Source organism: Rattus norvegicus, chromosome 4 (genome assembly GCF_021556685.1).
Source record: "Rattus norvegicus strain SHRSP/BbbUtx chromosome 4, alternate assembly SHRSP_T2T, whole genome shotgun sequence".
NCBI lineage: Eukaryota > Metazoa > Chordata > Mammalia > Rodentia > Muridae > Rattus > Rattus norvegicus.
Window position 1 is genome coordinate 84,473,006 of NC_141537.1, and position 20,655 is coordinate 84,493,660.

Consider the following 20,655-nt stretch of genomic DNA (forward strand, 5'->3'; position numbering starts at 1 on the left):
TGCATCTGTCTCTGCACTGGCCAGCCCTCACCTCCATTCTGTCCTGTCTGCTTGGATTAGACCTGAGCTGTACTGAGCCTGCACCACTGCAGGAACCTCGAACAGGGCCTCCCTGCCATGTCACTGTCGGCAGCTTGTGATTTGTCACATTGATGGTGACTTGTAGGGTCACGCAAGGCAGCAGTACTTCTCTCTATCTACAGACAAAGTCCAAGCTCTTCAGCTGCACCCAAGATCAGTGGCCATCCTGCCCTCAGCCTGCCTGGGTGCTATCTCTTTGTCCCAGCCAGGAGCGCTCACTCTATGGGTTGCTGTCCTTGGGGTGGGTCAGATACGCATTATGCATCCCCGCTCTTGCTCAACCTGAACCGCCAGCCCCTCTTCCCTGGTCGAATCTCTGCCTTCCAATGCTTCCTTCTGGAAAACTTCGAATGTTAGTCTTTCAGGAAGGTGTCCCTGAGTGTCCTGGCATAAAACAATGGTGCTAGTGCCACTTGCAGACATTAGGGACTCGAGTGGCAACCTAGCTTGGCATTGGCCCAAGTCACTCCTACAATGTCTCTTTAAATCTGTACCACAATGGAGGACGGACAGGGACTTGGAAGGAGTTGTAGGTCACAATATCTTGCTCCCAATTAAAAATGAACTAACATGTGAAAAGTTTCTGTTTCATAAATGAAATTCTGGAGAAGAGGTGGCTTTAAAGGTCTACCAGGAATGATCTCTATTGGCCTGGCTTCTTTCTCCTGCTCAGAGGGTGACTTGTAAGAACCAAGCCAGAAAGATTTAGTCCCAGACTTCTAGATCTCCTTTGTCACCATGGCTCTGGTTATCCTTGAGATACACTACCTGCCTTTTGTCAACCTAGAACCATCATGGCTACAGGGTGGCAGCTGTTCTACAAACAATGCTTTTTTTCAAGTAACCCTCAGGAGAGATGAAAGAGAACATTCACATAATGTTTATTACAACATATTGCTATGATCATTCTATTTTATTATTATCGTTAGCCTCCTACTGTGCCTAAATTAGAGACTAACTAGTCACAGAGTGGATGAGCTATAGGTTACCGAGGCCTAGTGGGTGGGTATACACGGGAGCTCATTACTGCCCACTGTTTCCGGCATCCCCTGAGTCTCAGGTGCACCCCCTTGTCAGGTAAAAAAGGACTTAGTGCATGCGTGTCGACTAAATCCGAGTTCTAGCTCAGGACATATTCTTGTGTAGAGTCCAGGGTCTTTGCAGAGGGAGTGACAGAGCAAATCTGCACGCTGTGTGCTTTGTTGGGGACTGTTACCGTGAGCTGGCAGTTCTTCTTTACCATTAACCCCTGGTTAACTCAGCACTTTAAATTGCTTAACCAGTTGGGTGAGCTTTGTTTGGTTTGGAAGGGGTTGGTTTTGGTGTTTGTTTGTTTGCTTGGTGTTTTATTTTTGCTTTTTGGTGTTGTTTAGGTTGGGTTGGTTGGGGTTTTGTGGTTTTGTTTGGTTGGGTTTTGGGTTTTGGGTTTTGGGGGTTTTTTTGTTTTTGTTTTTTTGTCTGTTTTTGGTTTTTGTTGAGTTTTCAGAGTTTTGTTGTTGTTGTTTGTTTGTTTTGGTTTTTCTTACGTGTGTGGGTGTTTTACCTGCATGTATGTCTCTGTACCACATGGGTGCCTAGTCCTTATGGAAGTCAAAAGAGGGCAGTGGATGGATCCCCTGGAACTGGAGTTACAGACAGCTCCGAGCCGCCATGCGGCTGCTGAGAATTGAAGCCAGCACCTTGGGAAGAGCAGCCAGCTCCTTCAGTTGGTTTTTTATTGTGCTGTTAAAATTCTCGTCTTTTACAAATTGTTCTTCAAAAACAGTAGTAAGTTGACCTGTATAACAAACACACATCAGCCGCAGAATTACTTTCAATGTTTGTGGTCACAGAGGTTGAAGGCGAGGTGAATCGGAGCCCATCTCTCACGGTTATAACGACGTCTCTGTGCCAGACGCTGCACTCAGCCCTGTCTGCTATCTTGCCCATACTTTCTGAGCCACATCCATAACTGGGCTCCACCTAACGGATGAAAAGCCTCAGATCTGGAGAGATTCACTCAGTCCCCAGCTCCAGAGACAGCATAATAGAAAATTATGTTCTGCAGACTCTCAGGACAAATGAACTTGCACTGAAGCGACACTGGCCGTCCTTAGGTGAAGGAGAGAGGCACTCTGTTCGCACAGCAGCCCAGAGCATGGCCTCCAGCCCTTGCGGACTGCTACTCTATTCTCTTAGCTGAGGTAAGGACAGTCTCCACATGGCGAACTCCAGTTCCATCATTGTCCTCTGTTTCCCACGCCATCGATGCTAAACCCCGCTTCTCTTCCCCAACCCCAGGCCTAGGGAAAGAACTCTGTGGATAGAAAAGGCAGAAATGAATGTGCACGGCTTAAATGGGAAAATGTGGACCTGTATTGGTCATAGAGTAGAGGGTCAGAAGCATGTTCTAGTTCATCCTTTCTTCCATCAATGGTTTGAGAAGCAGCCCCAGGAAGAACCCTGGTGTTTGGGAGAGCTTGCCCAATGCAGGGTGCCTCCTTTAGCCTCCCAAAAGGACACTGCAATCCTGGCTTGCATCCCTCCAGACACAGCCCTGTGTCTTGAATTAACCTCAAGCCTTATAATTTTCTACATTCTGGAAGTGTGAAGATTTCATGGGCAAGTGAAAGAGAGCCAACTCCATATGGCTGTCCTCTATGTTTTGTGACATGAACACACACACACACACACACACACACACACACACACACACACACACACCCAACACCAACCATGATGATTAATGATAATGATGGTGGTGGTGGTGGTGGTGGTAAAGTATTTTTAAGTTCCCATGTTTCGTGAGTGGTTTCTCACACTGAATGATTAGAGTGAAAATTGGCACAGCTGTACACCCTGTCCTGCTCAAGAGACCTGCCAGTGTCCCGGAAGCAGCCACTCACTTAGCTTACCTCTGCTTACCTCTGCAATGCAGGGGAGTGAGGGTATCTTAGACAGGAAAAAGAGGTTATGGGGCATGCTCTTATCGCCCTGATCTCAGAGATCTTCAGCCTTCACAGGCTAAGTGAACGGCTCCCACTAGTCTCTAGTGCTACCGTCCACAAGGCTCCTGGTTTGAAAGAGAAAGTTTGCTTTTCTTTCGGCTTCAAAACTAAAATCCTCCCTTCCAGTACACTGTGAACTCTCTTCCTGTCTCCCAGGGTCACTCTTCTGCCCTCTCTGTCTCTTTCCCAGAGGCCCTTTCTTGCCTTTCTCTTGCCCTCCGTGTCTCCTTCCTTGTTGCAGCTTTCTTTCTGTACTCCTCGTTGTGCAGGTCTGGATAAAATGTATGCCTTGGCAGTAGAGCAATGAGTGTCCCCATCACCCATCCCACAATACTGGGCTTAACTTACTACCAGGTACACTCACAGAGGCAGCGGTGATCATCGATGCCAGAAAGCTTAGCAGACGGTGAACTCACTGAACAAACGCCACCTAGTGGCAAGCTGGAGTAAGAGCGCCACGGCAGGGGGGTGGGACACCTCATTTTCCCCCAGAGCACAGCAGGAACTGTGTGCCCTGAGAGGCGCTTTCTTATTGTATTATTTAATCAGCACATGTATAAATCTCTCCGAGTGGGAGCTGAAGGATGGGTTACAGATGAGAACATAGATCCTCTGGCTGCAAAGAGACTCCTTGCACAGCACACATCATGGGAGCCAAGGACGGTGGGGCGGTTTATCTGATTAGGAAGCTAGAATTCAGCACAAATAGTAGCTACTCTCAAAGATTTTGAGTAAACACCAGAGTGTCCAGAACAATAGACGATTATTCCACATTTTTACATTTGGACACATTTTAATAGATAGGTGGCTCCCCGTTCCCATAAACAGAACCTATACTCTCCAGCCCGATACATAGCAAGGACAGTACCGCTCCACTCCTTTGTTTCTACAAGAGGGGACAGTGTGGATATTTCTGAACCCAAGAACCATTTTAAGCTTTGTTTTTTAATCAATAATGAAAGAAATATTCACCCACAGGACAAAGCGCCCATGTGTTCTGAGACGATTCAATTCAATCAAATGTCAGTGTTTACCATGAAATAACTAGTCAAAACAAGATCCACTGCTTTTGACGATGTGCTGTTGAAATCTGCCAAACTGAAACAGCGGACCTGCCTCACATAAACCTACGCCAGCAACGCTGGAGAGCCTCTCAGAAGCCCTTCATACACAGTCTTGTGGTGCCTGGAGCAAATACCAACCCAGTGGGCCAGGAGACCAGCCTGGGTGTGGAAAGCGGTGAAGAATGCTTCCTAAATTTCTCTAGTCACCATCAGGCATCTGGGGGCCTGCTGCTTGTGACTGAGGACAGAAGTCTTCCAGGCCCGTGAGGTGGGGACATCTGCCTAGTCCTGGAAGAAGGAGCAGCGGCAGAAGTGTCTCTTCCATTCTGCCCAGCAGCCCTACCAGGACCCCAGGCCATATCACACACCTCCCCTCCTGTCCTGCAGTGAGAGGCATTTGCTGGGTTAGCCCTCTGTTAAACTGGCATGGTGAGGGAGGCCTATGTCGTCCCTCCACTTAAAGGAAAGTCACCACTGGCCACAGGAAATGGTCTGTGTAGGTGGACTCATCGGGGTTCTAGTTGTTGGGGACTCCCTCCTTGAATGAAGAGGAGGGTCACCTTGCTCTACAATATTGAAAACTCAGACATTGCTAGCTGCACTCCTTTTCCTAAACTCCTGAGGAAATGAGTCTTGATTTACTGATGGGCATATAATGCCACCCTTCATCTTTTAGGGTATGAGAGAGGGAGAAACACAGAGGGGAGTTGAGGGAGGGAGGGAGGGAGGGAGAGAGAAAGTCATACACACACACATACAGAGAGAGAGAGAGAGACAGAGAGAGACAGAGAGAGACAAGAGACAGAGAGACAGAGAGAGACAAGAGACAGAGAGACAGAGAGACAGAGCAAAAGATCAAAACTGTAGTTGCCTTTGGTACCCCTTTGTCCCCCTGGGCCCGTGTGTCAACATTGATTGGGAAGCTGTCAAGAAACTCTTTGGTGAGACTCCAAATGAGGGCGTGGAAAGAGAGAACAGAAGAAGAGGGAATCCAGAGAGACAGGACTGATGGCACAGAGAGGTAAGGCAGTGGAGGAAGAACAGAAGGGGAAAGCAGCAGAGGGCAAGGAGATGAGGGTGAGCGGGGAAGGGGGGGGAAGCAAAGATGCTGCTAAGAAGGAAGACAGACGGAAACAGCTGAGTGAGACCGAGAAGCCCAGGTATCCAAGGGCCAGCACTTGCCCTGGGCCATAAAATTTCAGCAGCTGGGATCACTGCCATTGCCACCAGCATCTAGGAGGCTGGGCTTTGATGTCACCGCTTGGCTGGCCATGGTAGCTAGGGTGGGTGGGAAGAAGGGAGGGAGGGAGGGAGGACTGGACTAAGTTGCAGAGAGCCTGTGTTAGGCTTCCTTTATTCTGCCTGCAGACACACACCCCTTGGCTACAACATGCATAAGCCCCGAGAAGACAGTGAGGAAACCCCTAGGAGCAAGACTTGGGTTTCCAGCTTCACTGTACCCTGAGAACCTCCGTGGGAGTGTCGGGTGTCCTGCCCATGGGAGGACAGCAACACAATGGCAGGCTAACCAAAGAGAAACTTCTGGGCTTTGCTGACTCCATTTTCTTATAAGTAACAAGAGCCATCCCCTCTTTTATTTACTTGGTCTAAATCGAGGGCAAATGAAGCTCACGGTGAGTCGTGCGGAATCACTGGACTTCCTTTCCAAGCTCTGCCCCCACTAACTTACAGGAAAGGTTGACAGAGGCCTTACAATGTTTATTAGAAGCCAAAAATTAACCAAGAATCTAAGAATATGAAAGAAGAGAGGTTTAAAAAGAAGGTGAGTGGAAACCATGTGTTGAAGGGTCAGGAGACAAAGGGCTTTTGTATTTCAGGGGCAGCGTCAGCCTCTAGAAAGTTAGGAAAGCAAAGAGCAAGTCTTTCTCCATTTCAGCTTTCTGATGGTTAAACCTCACACAAGTGCCCAGTCACATCTTAGCACTTAACACATCCAAGCTAGAAAGAAACTGAGATCATCTAATAACTTTAAGCCTTTCATTTTCAGGACAAAAACTTAACAAAACAGGAAAAACAAAACAACAAAAACAAGGCCAGTAAATTTTGTCCCAGGCAAGCAGCTTCCAGTGATGTTGGCATTGAGTTGCAGGAACCTAGAGAGCTGAGCATGTACCTGTGATTATGACAATGCGATTGCATCCCTGAGGGGAGCCCTTTCTGCATCTTGAAGCCAGTAAGGGAAGAAGGCAGAACATGGTCAGTTCATATAGGCTCATTTACTCAGCAGCTAAGCATCACGGGAATTAGCCTGCATGTCCTTAGCTTAGCCATACTACTTACAATGTGCCCAACACTTAACTACTCTGCTAATGTAAGAAAACAGAGAGGGGATCTCTGGTCGCTTGTAGATCCTTTTATGGCCGAAGAGACAGAAGACACAGGAACCTCTTTTTCCACTTGGATCATAGAGATGTCACCTGACATTTCTGATTGTTTCCCCACCTGTAAAATGAGGTCACTGGAATTACTATTTGGACAATACTGATGCTCCTTAACCAATGATGGGGAAATATCCTGGTGAGCCCACTGAAGGTTGACAATACCTCCCAGTCTAACCCTCTAAGCATCATAGCTGAGTCACACAGCACAGAATAGGGTGAAGCCAGTGGCACTGCCCAGCTTCTCTGCAGAGTACCACACTGCAGATTGTTACACAAGAAAGACATCACAATTCACCTGAAATTCTAACACTTGGGTGATTGAGGCAGGACAATCACAAGCCTGAGTCAAATAGCTAGCTGCCATCTCAAAACAAACGAGATCAAATCTCAAAATACACTTTCTACTGGGTGGGCATTGCTTCTGTGCCATTGTAAGAACTAACTACACTGAACTGTCATAAACAGGGGACGCTGTGCTTCTTTAATTTGACACAGATCTAGGATGCAGTGTTATAAATGTTGCATAAATAAAAACGTTTTACGTCTGTGGGTTCACTGACTCTCGACTCTCACTTCCAGTGTTGTTACCAGGCCCGTGTCTCCTCTGGCCCTTGGCCTCTCTGTGAACAGAAAATGGCTGTTGACTGAAAAAAGGAAAAAAAAAACAAAAACAAAAACAAAAACAAAAAAACCCAAAAACAAAAACTGCTGAATTTCAAATTTTCAAAGGCACGTCACTCCCAGTTCTAGCCCAGTGTTTGCTGCTGGTGAGGTTAAATGTAAGTAGACTTCTGGTTCTACTACTTCCCCACAGAGCTGGGAATGCCTCTCTGCTCTGAGGACTCTGTGACTAGATTGCACCCTCCAAATAATCCAGGAGGTCGATTCTTACCCAAGCCCAGCAGCCCTCACTCTGCCTGCACACCCAGCTTCCCTTCTCCACAAAATGGAAGGACTGCGAAGGGGTTTTGTATTATCAAAGACGTCAGCAACACAGTGTGCTTCTAGGGCTGAATAGATTCTTTCTGATGTGCTGTCTCTTTGCCTGGAATACCACACATAGAAATGAGCTATTCATGAATGTGAGGCAGCACAGATGAGTCTCGCGTGTATATTGTGCTGCATGAAAGAAGCCAGACTCGTTGACTACACAAAATTAGATTCCTACTCTAGGTTCAGATAAGAGTAGTGGTTACAAATATGTCAGTGGTTCACATTGCATGAGTTCCTTAGAAATAAAGTGACCTTGTATGCAAATTAAACATAAACCTAACTTTTAAATGAAGGGCACTTGGGGAAGAAAGGGAGTTAGAGTTGAAAGGTCATTTGGGTTGGGATCTATGGAAAGAGACCCACTGAGCTATTTCTCCCTTGTGTAGTAGGAGGTCAAGGTGCCCAGGCTGAGTTGGGATGTTCAGAGACTACCTCCTTCACTGAAGAGAAGGGTAAACATCACAGTCGTGATCCAGGGAGCAAACACCTTTAGCCCCAGCATAGGCAGGCAGATCTCTGAGAGTTTGAGGTCAGCCTAATTGACAAAGTGAGTTCCAAGACAGCTACGGTTGTTACACAGAAAAACCCCGCCTAGAAAAAAATTTTAAAGTCATATTTGTGACTGCATGAGTAAAAATTCCTTCCCCTAGTTTTTGGTGGACAAATCAGCCTGATGTAACTCAGCGCAGTGAATGGCTGGAAGTAAAGGTCCCAGTGAGGCCACTAATTTTCCAACCTCTCGTTGCAACTAGCCAACCTCTTCCCCACCTCAGGGTCAAACACATATGAAAGGGATGCGTACTCAACGCATGCTCTGAAACGTGCCTGCGGCTCATCGGTGTTGGCTTGACCAACAAATGCTTGCTCTCTACCAGGCTCTGTGCAGGAGGTAGGAAGACTCAGCATAAGCACCATCCATCCCTAACCTGGATTCTCTCCCAAGAACGCTCTTAACTCTTAAAAATGTACAAAGCATTGGCTTTTTGTCTACTGTAAAACGATTCCTTTAATACCCACTTGGCTCACAGATAGTAGTCATAGGATTAGTTTATAAAGTCTGATGAAATCTTGCATTTGCAGTGGTAGCTTTCAATCAATAGTTCAGTAGCATTTCCTGCACCAGTGTTTGTGATGCTGGTTATGGAGCCACTGTAGGGTGTCTCCATGAGGCAACACACACCACTCTATGCTTCCTTTCACCCCGCTATTTGAACAGAGTTGATAGTGGTGGTGGTGGGCGCAATAAAAACAAACAAACAAAACAAACTCTAATGTTGTGGAAGTCGACTGTGAGTCTCCTGTCTGTCCCTAACAGCCTGCTGCTGACAGTTCTTTCCTTCAGTTGGCCTTTCCTTTCCTAAATGCTGGGATTCTTCTGATGAGAGCATTACTGTGATGTGAATGAAAATGGCTCCTGTAGAAAATGTGTGAATACTTGGTTCTCAGTGGAACTGTGTGGGAAGGATTAGAAGATGTTGGTTCCTTGTGTCTAAAAGAAGGCTTTGAAATTTCAAAAGCCTATGCCAGGCCTAGTTGTTCTCTCTCTCTCTCTCTCTCTCTCTCTCTCTCTCTCTCTCTCTCTCTCTCTCTCTCTCTCCTGCAAATTAGGATGTAAAGTTTTCTGCTATTGCTCCAGCGCCACGCCTGTCTGCTTTCTGCCATTATGATCGTGGACTAACCGAAACTGTAAGCAATCCCCCAATTAAATTATTTTTATTATGTTATATTTTATTATTTGAAACAGTTCTTAAATTTAAATATATTTTAACCATATTCTTCCTGATCTCAAATCCTACTAGATCTTCTCTTCTTCCCTACCCACTCAACTTTAATTACTTTCTCAAAAACAAACAAAACCCAATACCACAAAACACCACCACAAACCAAGAAAACAAAATAGAATCATGCCCCAAAACAAACAGACAAAAAAAACTACCAAACTGTAACAAATAAAAGCACCAACAAAAAAGAATAGGAAAAAGAGGAGGAGGAGGGAGAGGAAAAGACAGAAAATGAAGACAAAGATGAGGAAGAAGAGGAGGAAGAGGAGGGAAAGAAAAAGACAAGGAAAATGAAAAAGATGAGGAAGAAGAGATGAGGAGGAAGAGGAGGAGGAGAAGGAGAAGGAGAAGAAGAAGAAGGAGAAGGAGAAGGAGGAGGAGGAGGAGGAGGAGGAGGAGGAGGAGGAGAAGAAGAAGAAGAAGAAGAAGAAGAAGAAGAAGAAGAAGAAGAAGAAGAAGAAGAAGAAGAAGAAGAAGAAGAAGAAGAAGAAGAAGAAGAAGAAGAAGAAGGGGAAGGGGAAGGGGAAGGGGAAGGGGAAGGGGAAGGGGAAAGGGAAGGGGAAGGGGAAGGGGAAGGGGGAGAAGGAGGGGAAGGGGGAGAAGGAGGAGAAGGAGAAGAGGAGGAAGAAGAAATAATCCCATAGATTCTGCTATATGTTGGTCAAATTTTCCTGATCATGAGGTACTTGATAAAAGTCCTAGAGAGATTAGGGATACAAGGGACACACCTCAACATAATAAAGGCAGTTGACAGCAAGCCCATAGCCAACATCAACTTAAACAGAAAGAAACTCAAAACAATTCAATTAAAATGAAACAAGATTGTCCATTCTCTTCATACCTACTCAATATAGTACTTGCTAGAGCAATAGGACAACCAAAGGGATTCAAATTGGAAAGGAAAAAGTCAATGTACCTTTATCTACAGATGATATGACAGTAGACAAAAGCGACCCTAAAATTTTCACTGAGAAACTTCTATAAATGCTTTCTTTTATAAGAATTTCCTTGGACCCAGCTATACCACTCCTGGGCATATACCCAAAAGATGTCTGCTAAACTCAGGGACAGTTGCTCGACTATGTTCATAGATACTTTATTCATAATAGCCAGGAACTGGGAACAACCTAGATGTCCCTCTAAACTGAAGAATGGACACAGAAAATGTGGTACATCTACACAATGGAATGCTATTCAGCAATTAAAAACGAAGACACCATGAATTTGCAGGCAAATGGATGGAACTTGAGAATGTCATCTTAGTGAGGTAACCCAGAGCCTGACCCTTCCCCTACCTGGACTGCATGGTTAGGCATCAGTGGAAGAGGATGCACCAGTACTGCTGGAACTAGATGTCCTGTGAGGTTACACAAGGGGGAACTCCCCTTCTCTGAGGAGAAGAAAGGGTAATGAGGAAGAAGGATTTGTGTGTGTGTGCAGGGGTGGGGCGGTGGGAGTTGAAAGGAGGGAGGGCTGAAATAGGGAGGTAAATTGAATTAAAAAATACATTAAAAAAAGAGTTGCCTTGGTTGTGATGTCTCTTCACAGCAATAGAATAGTCACTAAGACAATCATCATAAAGTTTCAAATACTTACTCAACCTAGCAATGGATTCTGCAGTTGCAATGATACGTTGTGAATTGCAGTAGGAGAGCAGGACCAGAGGAGAAACAGCACCTGGAAAGTTACATGAAGTGACCTCACCATTCATCCACCACCACCACTGCTACCACAGCTTTGGCTAATCTCACTATCTGTTTCCTGTTGGTCAACCAAAGTTATTTATCAATGGCCTGGGGAATAGCTTAGTAAAGCAGCTGCTATGCAGTCATGAGGACCTGAGTTTGATCCCCAGATTTTATCCCCAAGCAGTAAGGCACTGTGGTACTTGGATGGCGTTCCAGTGAGTAGCAGAGATAGATGGATCACTAGACAGACGACCCGGCCTATTAGGTAAGAGCCAGGCTAATAAGAAACCCTTTGTCAGAAACAGGCAAGTAATACCTGAGGACCGACAGTGAGGGCTGTCCTTTAACACACACACCACACCACACACAACACCACACACATCACACACACACTTATCCCTTAGCTCCTGGGCTAGGGTCTGTGCTGTCAGGAAGGACGGACAGACATCTATGTTGATCTCAATGAATATTTTGTTGTCTTAATGCCATCAATAACAAACAACACCAAATACCACCCAGAACACATTGCTCTGTTGTCAGAAATGAGTGAAGAATTTTTTCTACTAATTTTGTATTTCCCTTGCAACTTTGTATTCAAGAGAATCTCAGCTCACACAGTTCATTTACCCAAACAGGCAAGACCTTGGATAATACACAGTGGCCCCCTCGCTGTCTTACATTTCTGTTTAATTATGTTTCCTGGTGCATTAGTCACCCTTTCATTGCTGTGACAAAATGTCTGAGAAGGATAGAAGGGCTTCTTTTGGTTCATGAAGTGTCCCCTCTATCCCTGTCCACTTTCATCACTGCAACTTCAGCCAGTCTTGACATCTTTTCCTGTCAGTCAATCAAATATATCTAGCTGCGGGCTGGAGAATAGCTTAGGCAGTAAAGCAGGTTCAGTCTACAAACCCCTGGACCCAACGCTCCTGTGCTACAGCAGGACACAGCACTGTGGTGAAAACATGGAGGAACAGAGAGCTCATCTGAAAGAGACAAAAGTCAGAGAGGGGTGACAGAGAAGAAGGGTCTGCAGATAAGAGACACCCTTTGAGGACACTCTGCTGGTTACCTATGTCCTCTGACCTAGCTCTGCCTCCAAACGTTTCCCTTTGGCCTTCCAACAGGAACCTGGGTGCAGATATTACATCTGTAATCTGAGCTTCCTCAGGCTGAACCAGCTTAACAGACAATGGACAGGGAGGGTATGACTCAAGCTTAAATGGGCACATCCTGTCCCTGGTTACCCAGGACAGAACCAGTAGCTCCTCCAGCACTACAATCTGTAGCCCTTTGGCACCAGTTCTGTGAGTTTCAGGGACAGAGTGTTGCTCACTGGCTACTGATGAAGGCTTCCTTTCTGATGCCAGTGGTTTGCCATCCACTGTCACAGTCTGGTGACTAAGGAGACCATACATTGATACATTGACACCAGCAGCTACACCTGAGTGTTCTTCATCAGTTCAGAGTGAGTTCAGCACACTGTGGTAAGGACTACACCACACACTGAAACAAATCTCTGTGACAGTGTGAGAGAAGAGAGAGCTGCTGGTCTGTAGATTCTCCTGGAAAAATGGGTAGAGGCCACTGTGCCATTGAATGAGCCCTAGGCAAAGGGGCAGATAGAACATATAGGTAGGAACAGATACAGAGGCCATGGAGGAGTGTTTCTTATGGCTTTCTCTTCATAGCTTTCTCCTCATGGCTTACTCAGCCTGCTTTCTTATACCATCCAGGACCATCAGACCTGGGGTAGCACCACTTCAATGAGCTGAGCCCTCCCATATCAATCATTTTTAAAAATTTTTATTATATTTCTTTATTTACATTTCCAAGGTTATTCCCCTTCCCGGTTTTCTGTCCCTAAGCCCCAATTCTCTTCCCCTCCCCCTTCCCCTCCCCCTCCCCCATACAGGTATTCCCCCTATACATCCCCCTTATTGCCTTCCCCCATATTCCCCTGCACTGGGGGTCCAACCTTGGCAAGACCAAGGACTTTCCCTTCCACTGGTGCCCCAACAAGGCTATTCTCTGCTACATATGCAGTTGGAGCCCTGGGTCAGTCCATATATAGTCTTTCGGTAGTGGTTTAGTCCCTGGAAGCTCTGGTTGGTTGACATTGTTGTTCTTATGGGGTTGCAAGCTCCTTCAACTCTTTCAATACTTCCTCTAATTCCCTACAAGGGGGTCCTATTCTCAGTTCGGTGGTTTGCTGCTAGCATTGACCTCTGTATTGGACATGCTCTGGATGTGTCTCTCAGGAGAGATCTATATCTGGTCTCTTTCAGCATGCATTTTTTAGCTTCATCAATCTTATCTAGTTTTGGTGGCTGTATATATATGGGCCACATGTGGGTCAGGCTCTGAATGGCCGTTCCTTGAGTCGCTGCTCTAAACTTTGCTTCCATATCCACCCCCCCCCTTTTAAGAAGGAGTGGGAGCATCTGCATTTTGGTCATCCTTCTTCTTGAGCTTCCTGTGGTCTGTAGATTGCATCTTGGGTAATTTGAGCTTTTTGGTTAATATCCACTTATCAATGAGTGCATACCATGTGTGTTTTTCTGTTAACATCAAACTAAATGGAGAGAAACTTGAAGCAATCCCACTAATCAGGGACTAGACAAGGCTGCCCACACTCTCTCTACTTATTCAATATAGCACTCAAAGTCCTAGCCAGAGCAATCAGACAGCGAAAGAAGATCAAAGTGATACAAATTGGAAGGGAAGAAATCAAAATATCATTATTTGCAGATAATATGATAGTGTACTTAAGCGACCCCAAAAGTTCCACCAGAGAACTACTTAACCTGATAAACAACTTCAGCAAAGTGTCGGTGTATAAAATTAACTCAAACAAATCAGTAGCCTTCCTCTACTCAAAGGATAAACAGGCTGAGAAAGAAATTAAGGAAATAACACCCTTCACAATAACAAAATAAAAAAACAAAATAACAAAAGATCTTGGTGTGACTTTAAGCAAGCAAGTGAAAGATCTGTCTGACAAGAACTTCAAATCTGCGAAGAAAGAAATTGAGGAAGATCTCAGAAGATGGAAAGATCTTCCATGCTCATGGATTGGCAGGATTAATATAGTAAAGATGGCCATTTTGCCAAAAGCAATCTACAGTTTCAATGCAATCCCCATCAAAATTCCTACTCAATTCTTTATAGAGATAGAAAGAGCAATTTGCAAATTCATTTGGAATAACAAAAAAACCCAGGATAGCAAAAACTATATTCAACAATAAAAGAACTTCTGGGGAAATCACCATCTCTGACGTCAAGCAGTATTACAGAGCAATAGCCATAAAAACTATATGGTATTGGTACAGAGACAGGCAGATAGATCAGTGGAACTGAATTGAAGACCCAGAAATGAACCCACACACCTATGGTCACTTGATTTTTGACAATGGAGCCAAAACCGTCTAATGGAAGAAAGATTGCATTTTCAACAAATGGTGCTGGTTCAACTGGAGGTCAGCATGTAGAAGAATGCAGATCGATCCATTCTTATCCATCTCATCGATCCATGTACAAAGCTTAAGTCCAAGTGGCTCAAGGACCTCCAAATCAAACCAGATACACTCAAACTAATAGAAGAAAAAGTGGGGAAGAGTCTCGAACACATGGGCACTGGAGAAAATTTCCTGAACAAAACACCAGTGGTTCATGTTCTAAGATCAAGAATCGGCAAATGGGACCTCATAAAACTGCAAAGCTTTTGTAAAGTAAAAGACACTGTCATTAGGACAAAATGGCAACCATATCAATCATTGATCAATAAAATACCCAACACCCATGCTCATATGCCAATCTGTAAAGGCAGTTCCTCATTGAGGCTCCCTTTTTTCAAGTGACTGTCATTTGTGTCAGTTTGATAAAACTTACCAGTACATTATGCAAAAGGGGAAAAGCCTGGTTGACACGGGGTCATTTATAACCTCAGCACTCAGAAGGCAGAGACAGGAGATCCAAAGAAGACTGGTTAGAGACGCTGGAATTTGTAAGCTCCAGGTCAGTATGGAATTATTCCTCTGAAATTAATACAAAGTGGAGACGATCAGGTAAGGCATCTAACATCAGTTTCCAACCTCCCTCAACACACATGCTGTTTCATATGCTCTTGAGAAATGACACACATCAGTTATACCTTAGGTTTTGAATGAGTAAGGTTTTTAAGTATACAGCAAGCCAAAGTTAAAGAATAAATAGCAATTAGATGGTGAGATAGATAGGTAGATAGGTAGATAGGTAGATAGATAGATAGATAGATAGATAGATAGATAGATAGATAGATAGATAGATAGATATGTGAGTGGGTGGATGGATGGATAGATAGATAGATAGATAGACAGATAGATGATAGATAAGTAAGTAGGAAGGTAGACAGAGGGATGGATAGATAAAGAAATGATAGCAGAACAGCATCAAGTCTGATGCTCAAACATCCATCAGCAGTCCACTAAGGAAGCCCTTTAAAGGCAACCACTTAGAGTTCCCAACAGAGAGAGTCCCAGGCAGAGCAGAGTGTAGCTTTGGTTGCAAATAAAAGTAAAAGGAACAAATAACATCAGTAAGGTGATACCACAAAATCAATGGTCTTATAAACATCTAGCATAATGAAAAAAAGGAAGTTGAGGCACTCAGCTGGAGTTCTTCCTGCTATGATCTTCCCATCACGGATCTTCCGGGCCATCTTTTCCATCACAGACACTTCTGTGTCCTGGGATAGATAACAGGAACATCTGTTAGAAATGGCTCGCCTTCCAGCTGTTAACATGGACACAGTGCTCTGACGCTGGCTTTTTTTTTTTTTTTTTTTTTTTTTTTTTTTTTTTTTTGCTATTCTTTCCTCCTTGTCACACAAGGGGTCTTCAGGAGCGTTTGGAATAAATGTACTTGAGTCTGAAGAGGAGAGCAACTCTTTTCTTCTTCTAGATCCAGTCTCGAGATGAGCTCTAACAGCTCATGACAATTTACTAATGTGATGTGCACCACGCAGGCTTGCACACATGTGAATATAACTGGCTCTCGTTCTCCCTCTCTTTTATCCCTCCCCCCTTCCTTTTTATATCTTTATCCTCTCCTTTGTCTCTCCCTCTCTGCATGTCCCCGTCTTCCCCCTCTCTCCTGCTTCTCAGAGCAGACTGCAATTTAAAGCTTGTAAAATGTTTCTAGAATTTTCCATTTCTTATTTTTACACTGTGGTTGACCATAGGTAGCTGAAAACACAAAATGTGAAGCCTGGGATACTGTTGTGTTCACAGTGGAAGGCGTAGGGAATGGAAATGAAGGGAGGAGACCACAAAGACTCTGACAACAACCTGAAAGAATGCCCAATGGCCGATGACAACCATTTGAAGAACAAAATAAATAAGGGCCATACTGCATGATAGCTCAAGGCATAAACTAAACGTCTGTGAGTACACGCTGATATACAGTTGAATAAATAAATGTATGGGGTAGAAGGGGAAAATCTTACAGAAAGAATTCCAATGTCAGCTTTGGGACACCAAACTACTAATTACTGTAGATGAGATTCCCAGATGAACGCTACGATGAGTGGGCAAAACAAGGTGTTATCACAGCATCTCGCTCAAAATATTATTTAGTTATCATAGTGCTTTTAATACATCGCTGTTTTTCCCTTTTCATTTATTTATCACTTGGTTAAGCTTATCTCTGCTTGGAAGCTTCACAATATATGGACACATGTGCATGATAAATTAAAAGTGCCACTGTACACTAGAGGAAACTGGGGACACACCCTGACCAAGTGGGCCTCACCAGTGATGAGCCCTGTGGTCATCAGGTGCTACCAACAGAAGGGGCAAGAAGAAGAAAAGAGGTCCAGAGCTGCGAAGATATTTCCTCCAAGTCCACAGCCCAGATGAATGATAGGATACCTACCAAACAAACTCAAGTCCTCCATACAAGTGCCAAGCACCTGGACAGTGGGAAGGGTGGGTTTTCTCAGCTGGGAGAAGTCTGAGGCACATTAAATAAAGACAATATGGCACTTGGGGTTGGATGTGAAATCATAGGATGCTGATGAGACTGGGGACATGTAAATGAAGTGTGAAGAGAGTTAAGAGTGGGCTGGCTCCACGGTCCTGTGGGTGGGGCGACTGGCCGCGTCCCTCACCAGCTGCAACACTTTGGAGGGTGGGCCTGCACCTTTTCTGGGCAGCAGGGTAGGGCTGATCCTGATTTCATTCCAGGCAGGGGTAGACGTTGCCAGTGAGCCAGCCTAGGGCATGAGATCAGGAGGACAGAGTGCTGACCCGCTCAGATACCTCTCAGGCCCAGAACCAGGGATTTGAATGGGTCCACCCCAAGATCTATCCCATAATAAACAGGAAGGGGTCCAGTCCTAAAGATCTAAAACTACAGGATCTCCATGACAAGAGGCAACAACAGGATATCCAAGAGGAGTCCCAATGAGGTTTCACTCCTGACAGAGTAGCAGAAGCCAGGGGCCTCCTACCAAACCGTGGAGTGAGTCACTGTGATGAACATTTGCAAGCAAAGAAAAGAGAATACCGTGGGACACACTGTACCACACTACAACTTCCACAATATGCTTTTTCAATGTTCCAGGGTAGGGGGAGGTTGCCAGGATGGAAGGCAGATAAGAGAGAAGGGGGAGATGAGTGGGATTTGGGGTGCATGATGTGAAATTCACAAAGAAGCAGTAGAAAGTTTTTAAAATATTAAAAACAAAATGCCTTGAGTCAATTTCTTAGTTTCAATAAGTGAATTGCGTGCAGAAACTCTATATACTATCTCTACCACTTCTCTGTAAACCTAAAATCATTTTTAATGTATAGATTAAAACACAGAAAGAAAAACACTTCTAAATATCCACCAATGATTCCTACGAGTCACCAGGTAGAGATAAGAACAATTCTAGGTAAAAGAAAATTAATCTGAGCTGTGAATTGAAAAAAAAAAAAACAACAAAACTATCAGTTCTTGGAGGAATGAAAGGACGTTGCTGTGGTAACTATTTTCTATTGCAGACACAGCAAAGGATGCTGGGAAATAAAGGAAGATGGGAAGCCAGGCCAGGTTATAAATACTGTCTATAAATTCACTTCTTTAAGATATGTTCAGAGAAGAGACTACACTCTGACCACATTTCTGACTCCAGAGGAAAACCACCTAATGCCATCTGGAACCCCGGTGCATGGGGGCTCCTGGAAAAGGCTGAGCAGGCCCTCCTGGTTGCCGCCCTCACGGAGAGCTCATAAGCAGTCCCCCACAAGCAACTTGAGCCGCGGGACCACAGGTAAGACCAACTTTTCTGCTCCAAGCAACCTTGCTGGTGGACTCAGGACACAGGTCCACAGGAACAGCTGAAGACCTGTAGACAGGAAACACTACATGCCTGAAAGCAGAACACTCTGTTCCCATAACTGGCTGAAAGAGAACAGGAAAACAGGTCTACAGCACTCCTGACACACAGGCCTATAAGACGGTCTAGCCACTGTCAGAAATAACAGAACAAAGTAACACCAGAGACAATCTGATGGTGAGAGACAAGTACAGGAACCCAAGCAACAGAAATGAACACTACATGGCATCATTGGAGCCCAATTCTCCCACCAAAGCAAACACTGAATATTCAAACACACCAGAAAAGCAAGATCTAGATTTAAAATCATATTTGATTATGATGCTGGAGGACTTCAAGAAAGACATGAAGAACTCCCTTAAAGAAATGCAGGAAAACATAAATAAACAAGTAGAAGCCTATAGAGAGGAATCACAAAAATCCCTGAAAGAATTCCACGAAAACACACTCAAACAATTGAAGGAATTAAAAATGGAAATAGAAGCAATAAAGAAAGAACACAGGGAAACAACCCTGGATACAGAAAACCAAAGGAAGAGACAAGGAGCCGTAGATACAAGCATCACCAACAGAATACAAGAGATAGAAGAGAGAATCTCAGGAGCAGAAGATTCCATAGAAATCATCAACACAACTGTCAAAGATAATGTAAAATGGAAAAAGCTACTGGTCCAAAACATACAGGAAATCCAGGACTCAATGAGAAGATCAAACCTAAGGATAATAGGTATAGAAGAGAGTGAAGACTCCCTACTCAAAGGACCAGTAAATATCTTCAACAAAAGCATAGAAGAAAACTTCCCTAACCTAAAGAAAGAGATGTCCATAAACATATAAGAAGCCTACAGAACTCCAAATAGATTGGACCAGAAAAGAAACTCCTCCTATCATATAATAGTTAAAACACTAAATGCACAAAATAAAGAAAGGATATTAAAAGCATTAAGGGAAAAAGGTCAAGTAACATATAAAGGCAGACCTATCAGAATCACACCAGACTTCTTGCCAGAGACTATGAAAGCCAGAAGATCCTGTACAGATGTCATACAGACCCTAAGAGAACACAAATGCCAGCCCAGGTTACTGTATCCTGCAAAACTCTGAATTAACATAGATGGAGAAACCAAGATATTCCATGACAAAACCAAATTTACACAATATCTTTCTACAAATCCAGCACTACAAAGGATAATAAATGGTAAAGTCCAACATAAGGAGGCAAGCTACACCCTAGAAAAAGCAACAAACTAATCGTCTTGGCAACAAAACAAAGACAAGAAAAGCACACAAACATAACCTCACATCCAAATATGAATATAATAGGAAGCAATAGTCACTATTCCTTAATACGGTTAGATATAATTTACCAAAAGGGTGACCAGTGTGAGAGTTCTTCTCCCGAATATTTCAAAAAGTTGGAGAACAGTCTGTATGATCTCTGGCTTCTTTGCTTTAATTTAGGACTTAGAAGTCACTCAGAAGGACACTAAGAAACACCAGGACACTGTGACTCCACCTGCCCAGTCACCCGTACACGTAGATTTGGCTCAACATCAATGGTCTCAACTCCCCAATAGAAAGACATAGATTAAAAAACTGGATATGCAATGAAGACCCTGCATTCTGCTGCCTACAGGAAACACACCTCAGAGACAAAGACAGACACTACCTCAGAGTGAAAGGCTGGGAAACAACTTTCCAAGCAAATGGTCAGAAGAAGCAAGCTGGAGTAGCCATTCTAATATTGAATAAAATCGATTTTCAACTAAAAGTCATCAAAAAAGATGAGGAAGGACACTTCATATTCATCAAAGGAAAAATCCACCAAGATGAACTCTCAATCCTAAATATCTATGCTCCAAATACAAGGGCACCTACATTCATAAAAGAAACCTTACTAAAGCTCAAAACACACATTGCACCTCACACAATAATAGTAGGAGATTTCAACACCCCACTCTCATCAATGGACAGATCATGGAAACAGAAATTAAACAGAGACATAGACAGACTAAGAGAAGTCATGAACCAAATGGACTTAACATATTTATAGAACATTTTATCCTAAAGCAAAAGGATATACATTCTTCTCACTACCTCATGATACTTTCTCCGAAATTGACCATATAATTGGTCAAAAAAACAGGCCTCAACAGATATAGAAAGATAGAAATAATCCCGTGCATCCTATCAGACCACCACAGGCTAAAGCTGGTCTTCAATCACAATAAGGGAAGAATGCCCACATATACATGGAAGTTGAACAATGCTCTATGCAATGATAACCTGGTCAAGGAAG